Source organism: Phyllostomus hastatus, unplaced genomic scaffold (genome assembly GCF_019186645.2).
Source record: "Phyllostomus hastatus isolate PE091 unplaced genomic scaffold, TTU_PhHast_1.1 phas_scaffold_46, whole genome shotgun sequence".
Classification (NCBI taxonomy): Eukaryota; Metazoa; Chordata; class Mammalia; order Chiroptera; family Phyllostomidae; genus Phyllostomus; species Phyllostomus hastatus.
The window spans coordinates 15,353,951-15,376,589 of NW_025334032.1; the positions used below are offsets into that span (position 1 = coordinate 15,353,951).

General features: G+C 36.0%; 1 pseudogene; it reads left to right on the plus strand.

Moving 5' to 3' along the window:
• The first annotated feature begins 1,200 nt into the window (after positions 1-1,200).
• On the plus strand, positions 1,201-2,384 carry LOC123807740 (annotated as a pseudogene).
• The last annotated feature ends 20,255 nt before the right edge of the window (positions 2,385-22,639 follow it).

Below are 22,639 nucleotides of genomic sequence, written 5' to 3' on the forward strand. Positions count from 1 at the left end.
AGAAAGGAACAAAGGTAAGAATGATAGTAAATTCATTATCAGTAATAATGGAAATGACAAAACGGCTGGATGACATCTTTAAAGTACTGAAAGAAAAAATATCAATCTAGATTTTAATAGCTAGCAAAATATCTATCAAAAATGAAGCTAAAATAATTTTTAAGTTATACAGAAGCTGAAAGAATTTGTCCCTAGCAGCCCCATACTATAAGAAATGCTGAATGAAGTCCTCAGAAAGAAGAAAAATATCATATTGACAAATGGATCTACACATGTAAAGTGGCATAATATTATGAACATTTTACTGTGATAATATTAAAATGTTTACTATATTCCCTGAAGAAACCACTAAAACAATAAACTGAATATAAATGTTATATCTGGCAAGCCAACATAAAAGATGAAGTAGAGTTTTTAAAAAATCCAAAATAAGTCAGAAAAAAAGGAAAATGAATAAAAAATCAAATGAGGCAAATAAAAAAATAAGCAGAATTGTTAGCTTAAACCTAATTATGTCAATATCACACTAAACACAGATGGTCTAAATGGCACAATTAAAAGGTAAAGATAATCAATTTAGCCAAAAAAAATATGCTACATAGAGAAATGTACTTTAAGTATAGACACACACACAAATGAAAAGTATAGAAAATACATTATGCTAATGCTAATAAAAAGAAAACCAGAGTAACTGTATTAATATTAGATAACATAGATTTCAGAACAATGAATATTCAGGACAAATAAAGTAATTTCTTTAAAGCCCTAATTCATTAAGAGTATATAATAATCCTGAGAATTTATACATATAACAATTGAGATTATAAATACAAAAGAGTTGCAAATCACATATTGATAAAGGACATGTACTGAGAATATAAAAGAAACTCTCAAACTCAGTAATCAGAAGCCAGTAAGTTGATAGCAAATGGAGGAAAGGGATTTAAACACACTTCACGACAGGTCCCAGGTGAGCGGATTGCAACACATGCGGCTGCCGGGAGAGAGGGAGATGCTGTTCTACTTCAGAGCCACAGCCCAGCCACAGCCGAGCCACGGCTGGGGAGGAGAGGCCGCTGCTGCCCAGGACTGGGCTCCTGGGGAGGAGGCGAGGAGGTGGCGGACAACCCCTGGGTTGCAGTCAGGAACGTGGACACCTGAAAGGTCAAGAAGCTGATTAAGAACTTGGAGGCAGCCCGTGGCAATGGCACATGCATGGTATCATTGATCATTCCTCCCAAAGACCGGATTTCTCGAGAGCCAAAAATGTTGGCAGATTAGTTTAGAACTGTATCTACCATTTAAGTCATTAGTAAACTGCCTTTCAGTCCCTGCGAACCATTACATCTGTGCAACAAAGACTCAGACTTTACAACAAAGTACCTCCAAATGGCCCGGTTATTTACTGTGGTACAATTTTAACAAAAGAAGGAAAGGAAAAGAAAATCAACATCGACTTCAAAGTTTTCAAACCAATTAATACATCATTGCATTTGTGCAACAACAAATTCCATACAGAGGCTCTTACAGCAAGCACTACTTTCAGATCACAGCATGTGTGGCTTCATTGTAATAGATAGTAGCGGTGCACTTTTTAGCACACTCCGAGGATTCAAAAGTCCTACACAAACTCACTGTGCATCTCCCGAAGAAAAGTGGTAGAGGTCAGTCCGCCTTCTTTTGGCGCATTTGAGAATGGAAAAGCAACTATGTTCGGAAACTAGCTGAGACTGCTGTGCAGCTGTTCATTTCTTGGGAGAAAGTGAAAGTAAGCTAGATGGGCTGACTTTAAAACTGAACTAAGTCAATCTGATATGTCTGATCAGAGGTTGCAATCAAAAGTTTTAAAATTAGTTGATATACCCAATGGTGGTGAAGATGGATTCAACCAAGCTATTGAGTCATCTACTGAAGCACTCTCATATTCAAGAGAAGAAATTAGTAGGACAATACTTTGATGAAATCAGCCAGGACACAGGCAAGTACTGTTTTGGAGTTGAATATACCCTAAAGGCTTTTGAGATAGGAACGGTAGAAATTCTAATAGTCTATGAAAATCTGGATATAATGAGGTATATTCTTCATTGCCAAGGCACAGAAGATGAGAAAATTCTCTATCTAACTCTAGAAAAAGAAAAGGGTGGATCTCATTTCACAAAGAGACAGGATAAGAGCATGAACTAATTGAGAGCATGCCCCTGCTGGAATGTTTTGCTAACAACAATAAAAAGTTTGGAGCTACTCTGGAAATTGCCACAGATAAATCACAAGAAGAATCCTAATTTGTGACAGGATTTGGTGGAATTGGAGATATCTTGTGGTACTGAGTAGATTTCCAGGGAATGAAATACCAAGGAAGAGACCATGAACTTTTGTTACCTTGATGACTACTAGGTAGTCAACAATAGGTCCAGCAAAATGTGCCTCACCCTCCAGCATCCAACCCAAGGAGCATACCTGTGGTGGAATCCAAACAGATCCCTGCCTTGCAATCAGAACATTTCTAGAACTTAATCCGTGAGCACTGGATACTGAAAAGAATACAAAAACAAAACCAGACCCAACCCTACACTTTGGTTTGTCATCGTGTCAGTGCAGCAGCCTACAACTAAGTTCTTCAATGCCACTTTAGACAAGTTTAAACAAGAACCCCAGTTTTCACTTTTACTCACTGGTGAAATTGGTTGTCCTTATATTTTATTGAAAACAAAAATACTTTTTAATCTTCATACATAGAAGCAAAAATACCTTAACTATTGTAAACCTTCAAAAGTTAATAGAAATGAGATCAATCATACTGGTTTGTTTCTTATTTTGATTGAAAAAAAATTAAATTGCTACAGTGACCTATTTACATGCCATTCTCAGCTTAGACAGAATAAAAAGAAGTATATGTGATGTAATGATGGGAAAAAATAAACAGAGACTTCACCAAGCAAGGTATATGGATGACAAATAAGCACATGAAAAGATGTTCAACACCATTAGCCATTAGAAAAAGGTAAATTAAAACCACAATATGATGCCACTACATACCCATTTTATGGCTAAAATTACAAAGATTGATAATATCAAGTATTTATGGGGATATAGAGGAATTTGAACTTTGCACATTATTGTTAACAATGCAAAATGTTATAATCACTTCGGAAAACAATTGAAAGTTTCTTAAAAATGTGAACACATGCCTATTATATGATCTAACCATTCTACTCCTATATATTGACCAAAGAGAAATAAAAACAAATGTTCACAGAGACTTGTATATGAATACTAATAGTAGCTTTATTTGTAATAGCCCTAACTAGAAAAATCCAAATGTTTGTCAACAGATTAATGAGTTAAACAAATGGCAATATATTCACTCAATGGAGTGCTATTCAGCAATAAAAAGGAATGAACGGGTACACACTACCACATGACTATATTTCAGTAATTATGCTGAAGAAAGGAAAATAAACAAAAAAGAGTACAAAATGTATTTTCTATTTAAATACATTTTTAGCAAATTCAAACAATTGTGACAAAAAGTAGATCAGTGGTTTCCTGAATACAATAGAACATCTGGCACCTTTGAAAGCTGATGAACGTGCATGTTATTTTGATTGTTTTGATAGTTTCATAGGCATATGTGCATGTCAAAACTTATCAAAGTATACATTTTAATATATGCAGTTTATCACATGTCAATTATATCTGTACAACCCTGTTTTTTTTAAATCTTCACCTGAAGATATGTTTACTGATTTTAGAGAGACAGGAAGGGAGAGAGAGAGAAACTTCAATGTAAGAGAGAAACATCAATCGGTTACCTCCTATATACGCCCTGCCCAAGGATCCAACTTGCAACCTAGGTATGTGCCCTGACTGGGAATCAAACCTGCAACCTTTTGATGTACCATGATGACACTCCAACCACCTGAGCCACCTGGATAGGGCTAAATAAACCTGTTTTCAAAGGAAAGGAGAAGTACCAATTACTACAGGGGTTTGGAAGAGGCTCTTTCAGGTGAAGAGCTATAAAATTCAGCATTAGCAGTTTCAGAGTAAATATTTCTCCTTATGATTCTGTCTCTCTCACCAGAACCCCTTAAAAATTCATCTTTTTATTCCTGTGTCTGACTGGGTGACTGTCACAAGTCAATTGCTCAATTAATTCTTCTGACTGATTGACCCTAGAAATCAATGCTTGGTCTCTGAGTGGTATCCAAGGTCATGAGACAATGCCAGGTGGAAAGTAAATGAAGGGTTTTAGAAGAGAAAGCTGGAGATCGAATGAGTCTTCATTCAATCTCAGAGTTTGAGCAAAGAATTAGAATCACTTGGCTATAATAAACCACTATACATAACAAAGGATTTATTTTAAATATTTAAGCTCAGGCAACTGATGGGTGCTGCTGAAAGACTCAACGTGGGGGCCATTTCCAATGTCCTGACACTACAGTTTACAGTCAGCAGAGCAGTCAGAAAAGGAAAAAAGAATGGAGTGGGGTAAATGGGGCCAACTGGAACCAGCCAAGGAGAGGGAACCCAATAAGGATGGACAGGAATCTTTCAGTTTCTCACTGCCTCTGATCCTCCACCTTTAAGATGGAGATGTCCTTCAGGAGAAACTGACCCCTTCGTCATACAGAAAAAAAGAAAGGTGATGATTGTGGTTTTAATCACTGATTCCCCTAGGCTTCACTTGCAAAGTTTTTAAAAATGTTTTCATCCATCAAAATATCTATCTTGTTACCATCCATCATGGGTCTTTTACTCCACTACCTTCCTCATCATCATTATGTTCAATTCTCCCAACATTTAACCCTAAATACTCCTATAGCACTTAAGGATCCAGGCACAATATCATAGGATCTTGCAGTTTTATATGCTATATAGTAATAGATCTGTGGGGCCAGAACCATGTCTTTTTGTTTCATGTATTTATTTAAAAAGTGAAAACTCAATAAACACTTTTTATCTGTCTGATTGGCTAAAGGCTCTGGAAAGTCTAGTAGGTGTGCAGAACAACTTCCCTTCCTATTTTCGCTTGAGCAGTTGCCAAATTTAGTCTGACTTTCCTATCTGTGGAGCCAATGGGATTTGTTTAAAGTGGCATTGGAAGTTTTCTAAGTCAATGTTGCTAAGTGTTTATTATCAAGAATCCTCCCAAAATCTGAATCATTGATCTGAGGAAGCTAATTAGTTTTTTCCAAGTTCCTTGAGTTAATACTGGTATTATTTTCTAAGTGAAATTCCAAGCTGTCAGTAATTCACAAGGACATCTTCTAAGCTTATGATATAGAATAGCACATTAGAGGTCATTTAACTGAATGGAAGGGTATAACAAGAGAAGCCTGGACTAGACAATCAGAATGATCAGAGAGTGGAGAAATTTCTTCTTTGACAAAAATAAAATCATGTTGAAGAAACAATGGAAATCCAATGAAAGGATCACAGAATATTGAAAAGATATAGTCTGTATACTGAAATGTCTTCAAAATAGTTTTCCTCAACTTCAAAGTATAGTCTCTGGTTCAATTAAAGAGGCTGAAATACAATACAATGATTAGGTGTTACACATTAGGAATCAAATCAAACTTAAGAGAGAGAAAGAGAAATTCAGCTTGGAAAGGAAAGTAGGTAGCATTTGGTCTTATTTAAATTATGAACTGTAATTTTATAAATATTCTTTCTCCACCCCAAAATAGAGCTTTATTCCTTTGATAAGGACTGCTGAACACAATACCTTGAGAAAAATATTTATGGTCATGTAACAGGGTGCATCCAGAACTTAGGGTGTCCAAGAAATATAAAAATATAGGATATCCTCACCCCCACAAGTCTGAACTGGGGGATGGGACACATGGAACAGGGCCAATGAGTTACTTTGCAAAGATCAACAGTTGGCTAGCTTCATACTTGATATGCAAATAAGTTTATTTTACATATTTATAACAGCTGGCCAGCTTCATGGATATGTTAAGTAACTGTGGCCATGCTTTGAGCCAGAGAGATTGGAGTAACTTCGACCCATGACATAACTGGAAGGCAGCCCCCTCTAGTAACAGTGCTTGTGTGAGAGATTGGAGTTAGTGCACTCCACATCCCGGGGTCACACTGTCTGGACTAACTGTGGCAGCCAAGAGAGGCTAGACAAACATGGGAATACTGGCAGGTGTGACCGATTGTGGGAGGAGTTGGAAATGGGTATCCAGAGGAATATTGGAGCTGGGATTTAAACCCAGACACAACAGCCATGTGGAGTAGACCACATGGTTTTAGGGCTCCATTAACCATGTGGCTTAGAAAGCAGGAAAGCAAGATGTAGCATCCATGCAGAGCTCCCTCTTAGTAGTTTGGAAGAATGCAGAAGAGACATTACAGGAAGGAAAAGGGTGAGAGGACTCTTGCTGGTAGGCCAGTAGAAGGTGCCACTCAGGTTTGGATTAAGAACTGGAGATCCCAGCAACACAGCTGATAGTGCTGGGAACCTCAGGAGGCCTGGCAGCCAAGCACAGATTACTGGGAAGAATTGGAGGCTAGGTGAGCCAAAGACTTCTATTTTTTTTTCTGAGATATAGTACCTCTGAATGGGCAAAGTGGGGAAAGAAGGACTGTGTGTGATTGTGGATGTTTTGAGGGACTTTGGTATTTTAACGAAGACATTAAGTCATTACTCCAAATCTGTGTCACTTTTGAGTAAATAGTTCCTTTCCTTTTTACCAAACTCTGGCATTGATAGCTATAATTCCAATTCCTAAGGTCAGTGGGCAAAGCAAACCTAGTACAGAGGGACCCTGGGTTGGGGGGGTGGGTGCCCATTCAGTAACAGTATCTTGTCCCTCCCCTGCCAATGGGTCCATTCTGTAACAGTCATAATTGAATTAACACAATTTTCCAGGTCAGAAATAAAAAGTGGGGTTTTGTTTGTTTGTTTGTTTGTTTGTACAGAGGTTCTCTCAACTTTCCTGTGCTAAATAGTTTAGTCTTCTTTCAAGAAAATGACCCTTTGATATTAGGAAACTTGGCTTTTTTTTCCAAACAATCATAAAAATACCTAGGAGATGTCCAGGAAGTGAAAAGGGAAGGAATGATTCTTTAATCAGCCACTTCTGAGTCTATCCTGGCAATCAGTGAACACATCGCTTTCATACCCTAGAGTGTGTGGAACATCATTGATTCTTTACATTGGGTAACTTCACTATGGGTACAATTTTCGTGCTGTTCTGCTGCATATACCCACTTTTTAAATTTAACTTTATTTAAAAAAATGTTTTATTGTTGTTCAATTACAGTTGTCCCTATTTTCCTCCCATTATTCTCCCAGCCCCTACCTACCCACCACTTCCCACATTCAATCCTCTCCCCAACCCCCTCACCATTATCTTTGCCCTTGGGTCCTTCATACATGTTCTTTCATTGACCCTTCCTTTTCTTTCCCCTGCAATCCCCCTCCCCCCTTCCCTTGCATGTACTCACTTTTAAACATCTTTGTTCTCTATCAAAATTATTAAAGACAAGTCTGGTAGAACTATCATTGACATGAATAGATTAAAAGACTGTTTTTAAAAAGCAAAGTGAGCATAAAGAAAAATACAGATGTAGAAATTGAGGCAATGAATTGAGAGTAAAAAAACTTGTAATCTGTCTGATAATGAAATATGTTTTCGGGGTTTGTTTTAATTTTTATTGTAGGAAATAGGTAGCAAACATAAACAAAGTGGAATAAAACAGACATTTTTTCCAGTTTTGAGATATAATTGACAGACATCATTGTATAAGTCTAAGGTGTACAGCAAAATGGTTTGACATATATATTGTGCAGTGATTGTCACGCTAAGTTTAGTTAGCATTCATTGTTTCATAATAATTAAAATAAAAAGTAAAAGCAAAATCATCTTTTTTCTTTGTGATGCCATGTGACTGCTAAGGATTTACTCTGTTAACAAGTTTCATATATATCATATAACAGTGTTAGCTGTAGTCATTTAGTTGCACATTTCATCTCTAGTGATCAACTTATAGTTGGAAGTTTGTACCTTTTAACCACATTTAAATCTTCATGTGCCCATATCCATGCCTCAACTTCAACAATTACCAATTCAAGGTTAGTGTGGTTTCGTTCCTATACCACCCACTTGCCTTCCTTCTTATTTTAAAGAAAATCCTACTCACCACATCATTTCACTTTTAAATATTCCAGTACATATCTCTAAAATATATAAAATATTATTAAAAAGAAATAACCATAATACCACATCTAAAAATTAATTACTTAATATCATAAAATATACAGTTAACATACAACTTCTAATTGGCTCACAAATGTCACTTTTTTTATAGTGTGTTTGAGTCAAAATCCAAATAAGGTCCATAATTATATTGATTGAGATGTTAAGTATATATACAATGTATCAGTTCCCTCTCCATCTACTTTGTTTTCCCTTGAAAATACATTTAGAAGAAACCAAATGTGAAGTGTTCTCCAGTCTGAAGCATGACTTTGTTTTAGAGTGGTCCACCCAAAGAAGAATCTTCAATAGTGCCCTCTGTTGAATTTCAGAAGCCAATACGGTTTACTTTGAGTTCACCAAAAGAACTTTTCATCATCATTGAATAACTATTTTTTACAGTATTCTTGCCATCTTGTTAGACAATTTTAATTGTTTCAGTTGCCTTTGATTTCAATGCCCATGTAAAAATATATTTGTTTCATATAGAGAGTTATTGCCAAGGAGTACCATGTTAAATTTAAATCAGGAATTATAACAGACAGTGATGTATTTTCACCAAATCCTATTTCACTTTTTCCTCTCTAGCACACAAAATAGTACATTAGGCAGTTTCTCTTTTAGTGTGATGCCATGTGACCAGATCCTGACCAATGGGATAGGGAGCAGAAGCCACTTCCTGGCCCGACTATAAATATCTCTGTACATTTCTGTTTTCTCTTTTCCATGTTTCAGATGGCAGAATCCTGGATCCCTAATATACACTTGGGAGACAGACATCTGCCTGACCGAAGTCAGACATGAGTGAGACACAGATCTCTGTGTTACACCTACTGAGATCTTGGAGTTGTTACCATTGTGTAGCCTAACCTCATCTACCTTGACTGATAGTAGACTGAGAGTCTAAAATGTAAGTACATCTTTGCAGTATGGCTGAGAACAATGCAAAATCACATATGTCAGTGAGACTCTCCATTTCTATGTAAAGAAATGAATCAAAATGGGTTTTAGAATTGAATAATACATATAGACTATAGTTAGTTATGCATATGTATTTTTAGAAAACAGTAAAATACTTAAACATTTTCATCACATTTACTTTAAAATATACATATTTATTTGACATCAGTACATTAAAAGGGGATAAAATGGGTGCTAGAAATAAGGGCCACTGCTCCTTTGGTTGATATCAGAGCAATATAGAAGAAAATGTTTTAGCTAAATGTTTCATTTGAATGCAATTATTTTTCAGCATTGAAGAGGATTTTTAGCTATATTACTTTAAAATAAGCAGCTAAAACCATATTTTTATTATCTTCCAAAAATTGAAAAGAACTTCTAAAACTATTTCTTGATGGAGTTTTAGAGGCTGTGAAGCAATATCCATATGACCCAGGAACGCCTGCCATTCCTGAAGGGATTCCCTGGGACAAGTGAAGTTCTCTCTGGAACCACCTTTTAAAAGTCAATTTTTATGCCCACCAGGAGTCAATCCTGGTGGATCCTCAAAGACCATCCTATGTTACTTAACCAAAACCTATTTCTATTCTATCATGTTGATTGTGAGGTAGACAGGCAGTAGCCATAGAAAGAAAATATGCATTTTAGCCAAATGATACTATACAGAACCTCAGATATTTAGCAATAGAAGATCATAGAGATTGTGTTACCTAAATCTTTTATTACACAGATGAAGAAACTATGTCACAAAAACCTAGGAAACTTGTACAAGACAGAACATTGTCAGGCAGAGATGGACACTGATAGGTGAACCCAATTTTCTGACTCCTTATTCTGAGCCATTTTTGTCTCTCTTTGAACAGAACAGCATTTTAAGACAACTTGCATAAGCCAAATAAACTGACTTAGCACAAAACAGATTTATATATACATGAAACTTAGAATCACCACCCCTGTCACTAATTAACCTAAGAAATCACCTTTTAAAAAATGTAGAATAACATAGTGAGAGGCAGGTTATTAAAACAGAAAGAAAATAGGTTTTGAAGAATTTGTTCAAATCTCATCTCCACTGCTTTCTAACTTTAAGTGAATTACCTATATTATGTGAACCTCAGTTTCCTCATTTATAAAACAGGGACAATTCCCTATGGAATTACTGGAACAGTCATCAAGGTCTCAGCTCTAAGAAGCACTACCAAGCAGTACAGTCGTGACTGTGTTGCAGAGGAAAAGTTTCATTGTGTGCTGGTACTGCCAAAGGTCTTGGAGAATCTCAATTTAAGAACTGAAGAAAATATCTTGAAGATATAACTGAGATTTTGTTATAATCACATCTCTGTGCTCTCTGGAGGCTAAAATATTTGACAGCATCAAGTCTGAACAAATATAAAAAAGAAGAAAAGTAGTATTGAGAATTGAGAGATGCTTACTGAGAAAGATTCATTAACTTAAAGTTTCTACTATTTTCAACAATCACATAGCCTGGAATTAACTCTTTTGGATACCACTCATTTTGTACTGCAAATTCTCCAACTCAGTTTAATGTATTAAACAAATTTTCCCTCTCTCTCTCTCTCTCTCTCTCTCACACACACACACACACACACACACAAATAAGACTCAGTGCTATTTTACTACCTGTTTCAACTTTGAATTCTGGCATCCTATAAACAAGCACACAGAAATGTATTTATTAAACCACTGATGTAAATACTTTTTCTAGTGAAATCAACACAGTATATTTTTCTAGAAACATAAGTCGACAAAACCCTATCTTGTTTTCAATTACTATAACCAGCTCTAGGACTCCATTTAAACCTAATTGCTTCAAGGTGGCAAGAAACATATAGAACTTTACTTGTTTAGGCTATTTATTGAAGGAAATACAGCCTGTCACCCAGCACATTCTATTGATATGGTATGTGGCTATACTTTAGGAAAACAGAAACACTTAAAATTGTGTAGCATTGAATATACCCCTGGTATAATGAAGGGTGAGACAAACGTAGCACAGAACTCACAAAACAATACAAAGTAGCACTTTCATTATAGTGACATATCTGTATGATACAGGCACACTGGCAAAAGGAATTGAGAAATGACACTACAAATTTACATGTTTTATGACCCTTCCTCATTTAATCCTTTCTTTCACTCTCTGGTGACAAGCATATCTTTGTTATATAGAAATAAAAATACAAAATTACAAGATATTATTTCATCCCCCACTAAAATAAACACTAAACATAGGGCATTCATAAATTTCACAGTGTTTTAAAATGCTAATATCTATAAATATTAAATTTGTTTCTCTTTTGAAAACTTCACAAGTTTAATTTTCTCATTATGCAGAATGTAGGCAAGCACAAATGTGCGACTTTGAAGAATATGAAAGATGTATGTTGGATTCCCATTTATACCAGAGACAGCAAGTTAAAATACTGCTATTAGGTTACTTTAAAATAAGTGTTCCTTAATACTTTTAAATTGTGAGTGAAAAAATAGATCTGGACAGAAAACAACTTCAATGCAATTTTAGTTTTCTCAGGGTGTTTTTTTTTTTGTTTATTTGTGAGTTTTTGTTTCTGTTTTCGTTGCTGATAATGTGTGTGTACCCGTGTGTAGAAGTTGGGAGGATGGAAACCAGTGAGTTTGACCCATATTTGAATGTGCTGAGACAATCTAAGAAAAGTCTAAAGGTGTCCACTCATTTGACTTTCTAGATCAGATATCAAAACAAAAAAGTATGAGATTACATCAAAGATTATATTAGAGATTCCTGAATTAAGTAGGGGAAAAAGTGTGTGTGTAACATTCCTAACTACCGTAATGGGGCATGAGCTATATAAGGATGTATTATCATCATCTTTGACAAATGCTTGTTATGTAAGGCACTGGACTCCCTATAAAGAAAGTGAACACCAATGAATTCAAAATGTAAGCAACCCAAGGCCTGGTAGTGGAGTTACCCTGGACTGTCCTGCCTGTTTCCACACTGATAAAAATTCTGGTCTTTAACAAAACTAGACATCCATATTGGCACATACCTTCACGATAGGACAATGTGAGCACAAATAGTTCAAATTGCTCAGAGGGAGAAAGTCTAAAGCACATTGTGCAATCCAATTCTTTGGAATGTCAATGTGATGCATGAATCACCTGACAAGCCTTGCCTTAGACCATTGAAAGACATTACTCAAAGAAACTGTCTATACATTTTTGCCCCAAATGGAGACTTTTCTCTTTCAAAATTAAATGAACTATTCAGCCAATTTCTTAGCATCAGGTGTGATCATTGTTGAATATGCATTTAGTTCACCTTGTCTTCAGTTCTTGTGGGTTATGAAGGATAAACTCTAGGAAACTACAGATTTGAAAAGAATGTGATGTGAAGAGACAGAAATCCTTGATTCTAGATTGTGCCAAACCACTTCCCAGAGAGGTGACCTTGGGCAAGTATCTTAATCTTGCTGAGCTTTCATTTCTTTCTTTGTTAAGAAGTTTCTGGGTTTTCTACCACACAGGAGCCATGTGAAAATCAAAGGAAATAGTGTACAGTATAAAACAATGGTTTATGAAGTCTAACACATATAGACATTATAATAATTATAATGATTATGATAATGTTTTTATTATTATAAAACAGAAGTTTTTGAAAGACACGTTTTTAGTTGAAGACATTGAAATAAATGAGACTGTCCTTAAGATTTATAGTATAAATTAGAAAAAGGTAAAAGCAATAAAGGCCATGAGGAAGACTAAGGCTTAGGAATAAGACTAACCCAAAAATCTGCAAAAGAGAAAGAGAAGAAGAGATGGTAGAAGTAGTGGGTAATTCAGCATGTCTGGTGTTACATAACCCAAGGACAGAGAGTGGTCATAGACATCATGCAACACAATGGCAAGTAGGAAGATCACTTAACTGAAATCTTTAGTTTAATAATTAGGCACAGCTCTGTTTCTCTTAACTGTTTTTTCTCCTGGCTGTGGGCAACATGTCCAGTTTCTCCAAATATCTAGTAATTTTAATTAGTTGCTTGGCATTGCCCATATTGTCCAGTGTCTTGATTTCAGTCATCCTTTCAAGAGCTTTGTTCTAGAAAGCAATTTAGGGTATTTTTATGCTTTGGTGGAGTATATTTAGAGTAGTTTTTTCAATGCTAGTTTAGCCTTGCTCCTAGGGTATGGCCTTTCTGGAACCTCTACTGAGTAAAACTGGTTGTTCCACAAGGTCTTTCCACTCAAGCCAGAAGAATTTCAAATATCTTCTAGTGGTAGGTGATTCTCAGTAGTTATTTTCAGTTTGTAGTTCCCCGATAGTTATTTTTTCTTAATGGTTGTTTACCTTCCTATTACTTAAGGCTAACATTCAGACAGAGTCAAGGGAAATTTAACATAAATTTTGGAGCTTTTTCTCTATAGTTCCTTGCTCTCTAGTATCCTGCCCCACAAATTCCAAATGTGCATTACCTATGACATATGAAACTGCTTTTGAACCAGCAATTTCAGGTTCCCTGAACTTTGATCTATATCACTTTATCTCAGTGAGGCCCTATGCTCTTCTTGGGCTCCCTCCTCCTGGGCCATGATCCAGAATAATCAGTCAGAAAGCCAAGACATCAGGAATTTCTTCATTAGCATGTTTTCTGTCATGGAGTATATACATTCCCGTGCTACCTTTGGTCTTATATCTGACATATGTTTTGTAGTTTTTTTAGCTATTTATAGTTACAGGGTTGGTCCAACAGAAGAAATCAAGAACCTAGCAAAGATTACTGGACTCATGGCCCAAAAATTGAGAAGCTACCTTCAAGAGGCTTTTCTTACCAGCAATGAGTAAATTTGAACATAAATTTAAGATTAATGAATGTGATAAATTGAAGTATATCAAAAATGTTAATTCATGTATTTATATACTATTTAAATCTTATTGGTCACATTTATAGGATGCTAGGAAAACAATTTGTGGTTTTGAAAACTAGTAAATAAGACATAATCAAGCACTTATATTGCCTTTTTGATAAATATTCTACTTCAGGGGGATTTGATAATACATAAGGGAAAGATAATTTTTTTTTGTTATTGCTTTTATTCTTACCTAAAGACATGTTTGTTGATTTTAGAGAGAGTAAGGGAGAAAGAGAAACACCAATGTGAGAAACATGGTTTGGTTGCCTTTCATATGCACCACAACTGGGGATAAAACCTGTAAATTAGGTATGAGTCCTGACCAGGGATGGAACCCACAACCTTTCAGTGTATGGGAGAATGCTCCAACCAAATGAGCTACCCAGCCAGGGTGAAAGATATTCTTCATATACACATTATAGACAATAAAATGATCAAGTTATCACCATTTTGCAGCTCCTAAATTATTTGTCATCTATCCTAGGCATATTATTAATGGCAGTTATCTTTATAAAATGAAAGATGGTTAATCATTATGTACTTCTTGATAGAAATATATACTGTCATGAGGAGTTTATGCTTAAAAGTAAAATAAAAATGTAGTTCAAATCTCATAAAAAATCTAGGTCTAACTACCAATTTACAGAAAACACATGATTCAAAGGAATTATACAGCAGGTACATAGCAATCAATTCAATTCCTTCAACTTATAAATAAAATGCAGGGAAAAAAGAAGGGGTTATAAATTTATTAAAAGAGGCCAACCAATCATAATTGGACCTTTATGAGAATCCCAAATCAAATTATAAGAGAATCAGGAAAACTTACTACTGGCTAGATATTTAATAATAGTTATGAATTATTGTTAATTTTTGAGTGTGATAATGATATTGAGGTTACATTTTGAAAGAATCCTTATCTTTCAGAGATACATATTGAAATACTTATAAAGAAATGATATCATGTATGAGATTTGTTTCAAAAATAGGGAGGAGGGGTATGAAGTAGAATTATAGATGAAATAACACTATTCTCAAGTTCATTTTTAAAGATGGGTGATTGGCACGTGAAATTATTGTATTCTCTCTCTGTACTCCTTATAGGTTTGAAATTTTCAATAATTTTAATGTCTTTCGAAGTGCTTCATCATAGGTATTAGTTTAAATGAAAGAAACTTCAAGATCTGGAAAAATATAATAAATCTCTTGATAGTAAAAAGTTAATCAAAAGTTAACATTCTCTAAATTCCAGAAGGAGAGAACCATAATCAATACAGAAATCTTCTCAGTGTTCATACACAGTTGTAAAAAGCCATGAAAATAGGGGGAGGTTAAAAATAGTATGGGAAATGGAGAAGTCAAAAAACTTATATGTATGACCCATGGACATGAACTAAGGTGGGGGAATGATGGTGGGGGGAGTACAGGATGGAGGGGAATAAAAGGGAGAGAAACATGGGACAACTGTAATAGCATAATCAATAAAACACTTTTTAAGCCATGAAAATAATATGTATAGCACATCTAAAATTATTATAATTTAAGGCCAATTTTAAAGCATTTCACTTACATTTTTGATAAGATATAACTATAACAAAGAAATTATATGTGGAAGGAAGAATAACTGATTGAATAACTTTTAATAAACTCTTTGCAGTTGTGCAGCCACAACTAGGAATTGGTAGGCCCATTTTTCTTATGGGATTATGTGTTTGGAGTAGGCAGCTCCCCTAAACAACTTCTGTTTTTAGATGGCAATGGGCTCAGGGCCTTGCTTGTAGTGTGCTCTGTGCTGTGCAGTACACCTCTGAGCCATATTCCATGGGACAAGGTTTACATCATCAACACTATAGACTGGCATTTTCCTTACCACCATTCCCCATGTATGGTGGTAGTGTCATCTTTGAATAAAATCACAAAATGTCTTGGATGGGTGCCTTTTTCTAATTTATGAAAAATCCTCTAACACTTAGCAGATTTATTTGTGATGGAATCTCTAAAAGTTTTGCAGAGACTTTTAAGAATAGAAGATTTCTAATTTCACTAACCTGGTTTTATATACTGACATACAGAGTTTAAACTTGAATATTTCACTCTGTTTTGTTATACCTTTTAAAGTTGTATCAATTACCTATACACATGGATTAATGATCTGTTATTTTAAAAATATAGGGGGTAAAATATCACTTTACTCAATTTTAGAAAACCAGGCCACATTACCTTGGACAAGTCATTTAACCATTTTTATCATCAGTTTGATCTATTGTTTAAAAAGGATCATGATCTCTTGCCTATTTCTTAAGATTATTATAATGAGGGGTGTGGTCATATGAATTCTGAAATACTGGGTGCACCATTTTGGGGATAGATGAAAGAAGGATAATAATTATCCAGTTGTTATTTAACAAGCACATTATTGAGCAATACTATGTGGTGGGAATTAATAGCAGTTCTTTATGTATATGAACTCACTTAATCATCAAACAACTCTATGAGGTATGAATATTTCCTTTCATAAGAAAACTGAAGCAATGACAGTTGAATTAAATTGCCTTATATTACATAATTGATATCACTAGCAAGTGGTAGGGTCAGAACTCCTAGCCCAGCAGCCTTCATTCTTAAGTTCCATATTGTGTGTATTTGTTTGATATATTTTTTGATTATTGATATTTATTATAAATCAATATTGGTTATGGATATTGAATTGAAAGAACTAGTAGGACAGGGAAAGTCCATGGAAATATCTGAACACCATGTTTGGCTAACAATTTGGTCTCCCAGGCAAAAGAGATTTGTTAAACATATATTAAGAGAAGCTGAATACTGAACAAGGAAGAGCAGAAACAAAAGAAGAAAGGACCACCAAGATAGTGCTCAGGTCACCTTTATTGTCCCAAGCCCTGGAAATCCTCACACCTGAAAGCCCACTTAACAGAACAAAAGCAGCTCTGAAGTTACAAGAGGATTTAATGATTAGATGTTATTATTATTGGATCATTTCTCTAGAAGGAAACGCTTCCATAACCAACCCAAAGAGCTTTATGAAAATTTTACTTCTAATCATGTGTAGGAATCTTTCAAAGAGAAATTGTGGGAGATAACATTTCTTCATCACACTCTCTCCCTAGGATGTTTTGGCATTCCTTATAAAATCCCATCATGGCCAACTACCTCCCTGACAGTCTTTTGTATGGCTTAAAAGACAGGTTCCCTGCTAAAAGAAAAATTGCAGTCTAGTTTGGCAAATAGTTATAAACACTTAACAATTGCCTCACTTCCCAGAGTTTTCTTTAATCATAAAACCCTTCTATTGATCATTGTTTCCACAATCATTTTGATATCACCTTTCCTCTTGTCCCCTATATCCAATTAGTTGCCCTTGGAATTCTACTAATATAATCTGCCACCCTCTCTTCCTTTCCTTTCCCAATGTCACTAGATTCATTTAGGCCCTCTCAGGAGAAGTGGTCAGGTGTTCTTCAATCCCTGTCACCCAAGGAATTGGCTTAAGGCTGCCTGCTAAAGAAAAATAACTAGGAGCAGACTTGGTGAATATGATTTGTTATATTTGATAATGAACCAAGAAATTATCTGCTAATAAGCAGCTGAAATGTTTGACACATACCTGTGGAATTCTGATGACTGATTATATTTCTAGGTCTGATGACTGATTATATCTCTAGGGAGTGAAACACTGAGTTTGAATAAAAATGTAAGCAAGTTTTCATTCTGCCTCCTGTTGTCCAGCAACCCTGTAGGGAAGGAAAAGAAAACATCCTTAGCCAAAAGAGGTGCAGAGATGGAGAACTTCTCCTACTCCCACAAGGCACAGCACATGCCAACAACAGAGAAAGATGTTGACATTACCTGGCAACCATGGCTCCAGAATGAGTCTCTTCTCATTTGTTGCCAACAGGTACAACAGCAGTAGCATCTGCTGGGGGCAGGTGTGATGCCTCAGGACTTTGAGGAAGGTTGGGCCCTCAGACCCTCTTCTTTGGGAAGTGGCCAAATGAAAAGAAGAGACAATGTCTCATAAGAACTCTTATCAAGACAACACCCAGAACTCCAAACAAGGTGATTAGTTCAAGGGGAAAAAGAAAAAATGTAAATAAAATCCAACTAAGTAAAGCCAAATCTATTTTATTGATCCTTAACTGGAAACTAAGAAAAAGAAAAGACAGCCTGGATTATTGATAAAGGGAGGCCAGAGAGTCAGAATTTTGCCATATTTATTCAGAGAATGATATGATCAGTCTTTAACTCATTACTGAAAAACGTGCCCTCAGAGGCAAAATCAAGGTGACTAGGTGTTATTTATGCCTTTGACATCAGTCTCTTCCTTCCTACTTTCTTCACTCACTTAACAACCTTCTGATTCACTCAGCATTTGAGGGATTATAAGGATGCCTCTTGTCATAAGGATGCCTCTTGTCATAAGGATGATATAAGAATGGGAGTGTTCTGTGTAGAGGACATGAAAAATCATATTTCCCTTTATGAATTAATATTTTGGCATTTACATAAGTTCCTCTGAATCTAAATAATTATGAGGATATCAACATATTTTATTTTCCAGGAGTTCAAACCAGAGGGCAAAACCCTGACCTTGGTGACTCTATCTGGGTAATGCCATCTTCTGGTGAGAGTGGGAAAGCCTGGGTAACAATCTAACCCACTATAACCTTCTCCCACACCAACAAGTAGTACTAAGGGTCTGTTAGGTGTAATTTTTGCTCTGTAAACTTGACAAATAGTTTCACCCTTGGGTTTCATTTTCCTTATGTAAAGTACTGAGTTGACCTGCCTGTTCTCTCAGAAATTTCAATGAGTCTCTTTATTGAAAATATCATTGACTTTCTTTTCTCTCTTTCTTTTTAAAAATCTTTTCTTGTTTTTTTTTTTTTTGTCAGAAAAGTACCATCTCCTGCAATACTTTAACCCTGGGGCTTGTACTTGACAAACTAAATAAATTAACTATTCTCAACTGATTAATCATGCCCTTCACTTTCATGAGAATATGGGTTAGTTATGCATGAGAAAATCTGCCAATTCTGACAGGAAGATATCTTTCAGGTAGGTAAGCCACCTGTGATGAAGTGATCCATTGAAGAAAGACTATTTTCTTATTGCATAAACACAGGCCTGCAGATTACGTGTGAGCTGTCATACACATACCTCCTGAATGCAATTCCACAGAAATGACACACCATCATCATTCATGTTAATGTCTATTTGTGAAACAATATTGTTTGAAATAATCAACCAATTCATCAAATGGAAGAGCAGACTTTGGAGTAGGGAAGAGAATAAAAAATTGACATTTCTGTTACCATTTGTCACCTTTAAAAGTCAATAAATACTTGTAATGATTCCCCAGTTTTGAAATGTGACTCACTTATAAGGATATGCAATTTTTAAGATTTACGGACAGGGTGTTTCTTCCATAAACATCCAGCTTTGATAATTATCAAAAGAATTATTATGTCTCAGAAGCTAAATGCATAACAAATGGAATGCCTCTTATTAGTTGTAATTTTTTAAACGTAAAGAATGTCTATTTCTTTGATAATCAGCTCAAATGCATTAACAGATTTAAAGCTTTTCAGTGTTACAGGTTGATGATAAGCCTGGAAATAGAGAATTATATAATCTCTGTATTAAAATTGTTTTCATCCTTCAAGCAGATACAACAAAAATCAGAATTATCTTAGTTCTCCCAGTGACTCTACCCAGATAGTCCTGATTGATAACAGCTAATGGGGACAGATATGCCCTCCTACTGTCAGCTCCACAGCTCCAAAGCCAGTTCCTCAGTCTGCCACCCAGAAACCCAGCTGGAACCTGGAATCCAAAGAATGTGTTTGTATTATCAAAGAACTCTCCCTTTCCCAAAGGGTCCACCCTGAGATTCCATTCCAGTGACTTTACAGAGCTCATCTAATTACTCATTAGTTAGTTCCCATAATCTACTTAAGAACTTGTTTACTTGTTAACAGAGAGGGTGGGGAGTCTAGCCTTAGGAGTCTCTGTCAATTGAACATCAAAAAAAAAAATAAATAAACATGTCTGAAGTGATCACAATGTCAGTTGAACACCACAAATAAGGTAAACATATCTGAAGTGATCACATTGTCCCTGAACATCTGAGCTGCAGGGAATCAAGAGATCATCATCTCCCTTATGATTTCACAAATGAGCACATGGGAAAGGTTGTTGGAAAGTCACTCTGGGAAATTTGCTTGCCTATGATGCCATTTATAGCCTCTGGCGCTGGCTTGTCATTAGATGGTGCTTAATGAATGTTTGTTGAATTGAATGAATACAACTTGGATTTATATCTTCTCTTATCAGATATTTAGTTCTAAAACTTGGAAAACTGTATTTCACCCATGAAGTGCTATTAAGATATTTCCTTCTGTGATGTGGGAAATGATGTCTCTTGCCATAACATAACAATTAACCACACTTAGAAAGAGATCAAACAAAACAACACAAAAGAACACACTCCCAGGTAATCTCATTTGCAATCATCAGAGCGCACAGTGAGTTCAAAACATTTCACCCATACTTTATTAGCAAGAAACACCCGAGGGATAACATGTTATCTTGCACTTGGCACAAAACTACCTGATCCTGGGAAGAAGGGGTGGGGACACAGGAGATGTTCCCTGGTTCGTGTAAATAAATGACTTTGCTTTTATGGAGATGGATATATGGAGATGGATTTGCACATGGGTTTAGAAGCCATTTTGTATGATAGTTTCCAAAAATAAACATACTTTAGTACCTTTTAGACTATGCATTTTTCAAAGCCCCCATAGCTACTAGGTTTCATATACCAAAAGTAGTTCATTACAAGACAATACAATTCCACTGTATTTATTAACTTTATAGGGAGAGGATGAAATAATGTTGTCTAGGGAACAAGATGAGAGGAGGAGGGTTAGGAACTGGAAATTTCATTCTTGCTCAGATGCTAATTCTCCTGTGACCTCAGCCAAGCCCTATACATTGTTACTATCTGCAAAGTGAACATAATGGACAGGCCTTTCCCATCCCACAGGAGAGTTATAGAGATTAATTAGGCAGCTCATTTGAGATTCAAAGTGCTTTGAGCCCACAAGAAAAGTGATGGGGAGAACAAAGGAGGGGCTCTCACTTCATTTTAGCAGACCTGGGACCACACCAAAGACATTCCCAGGAAGCCATTTGGTGGCACACCAGCATTTGTTAATTAACTGGTATTAGGAAGTCATTAGGGCTTCCAGGGGTTAATGGAAAGATTGAACTTGCTAAAATAGGCCTATAGAGGTGTAAATTGAGGGCTCCTTTTTTCTGAAGAGGGACTGGACCCTTAAGCATCAAACCTAACTTGATTGTGCTTCCTGGCTTTTCCATTTTCTTTTAGAAGCCCCGTGCATGTAGTTTGGAGCTGATTTTTTTTTTTATAAAAAAAATGAAGTCTAATTCTTACCATGTCAGAAGCAAAGATTCTTTTAAAAATATTATAAGAAAGAGACCAAGTTAATTGATTCTTCTCCAATAAACTTTGGATGGGAGAGTTCCATCTGGTACTCTTACAGTGGATGCTGTGTCACTGTGCACACACACACATACTCACAGCCAAATCAGAAGTCTAGCAAGAATCCATTATGGGGAGCATCCCGAAAGAGTCCTCAGCCCACCACAGAAGGGACAAATGTGCAAGTACACAGGGCAGAATGAAATAGATCACCTGGCAGTTTCAAGGTACAGCTAAGCTTTGGAAGAAAAGCTCAAACGAACACAAACCAGTCAGGAAAGTTATAAACAGAAATGTTTGTCTTTTTATGAAAGGTAGGTATCTTTTGAAGAAAATGTGAGGGTTAAAAGAGGAAGGAAGGGATATTGATAAAGATCTATAGTACAGTGTTCCTGGGCTAGCTGCCACTTCCTTCTGGTGGAGCCCCAAGTGTAAAGGTGATCAGTTGCTGAAAATCCTAACTTCTTTGACCAATTCCAACTGGCCTGTTTGAATAGAGCTCAATATAGACAAAAGCAGTATTTCAGAGACCTTTCACACTTTGAAAGACTGTTGTATTTCCAGCTAATCCAGAGAATCTCCTCCTTAGAAAAGAAAGGAAAATAGAGGGTGAGAAAAAGGAAAGAAAATACTGGCAAAAAAGCAGTACTAAGAAATGGAGAAGGAAGAAAGCCCCTTCCAGGAAAATAAAAATATGACCTTTTCTACCCATTTCACAGGCTTTTCTGTAAGGATCTCATAGCTCATGACAAGGCATTTGAACACTTATCATAATATTCAGATCTGATCCTTCTAGAGTGTGCATTATTCCATGCAATAGTCTTATGGTGGAGCAATCTTTGGGAGGGAAGACCCTGGACCTGACACTGTTCTCATGAAAGAAGAGTCTGAATCTACACGAAGACTCTCTGGAGAGAAAACTCATGTCTCAGAATTACTACCACTGACAGTGGGCACACAGAGCTGAGGTTTATTTTGTTTTCTCTCTGGTCTTGGAATGTCTGTGTCTTGAGCTGGCCAACCC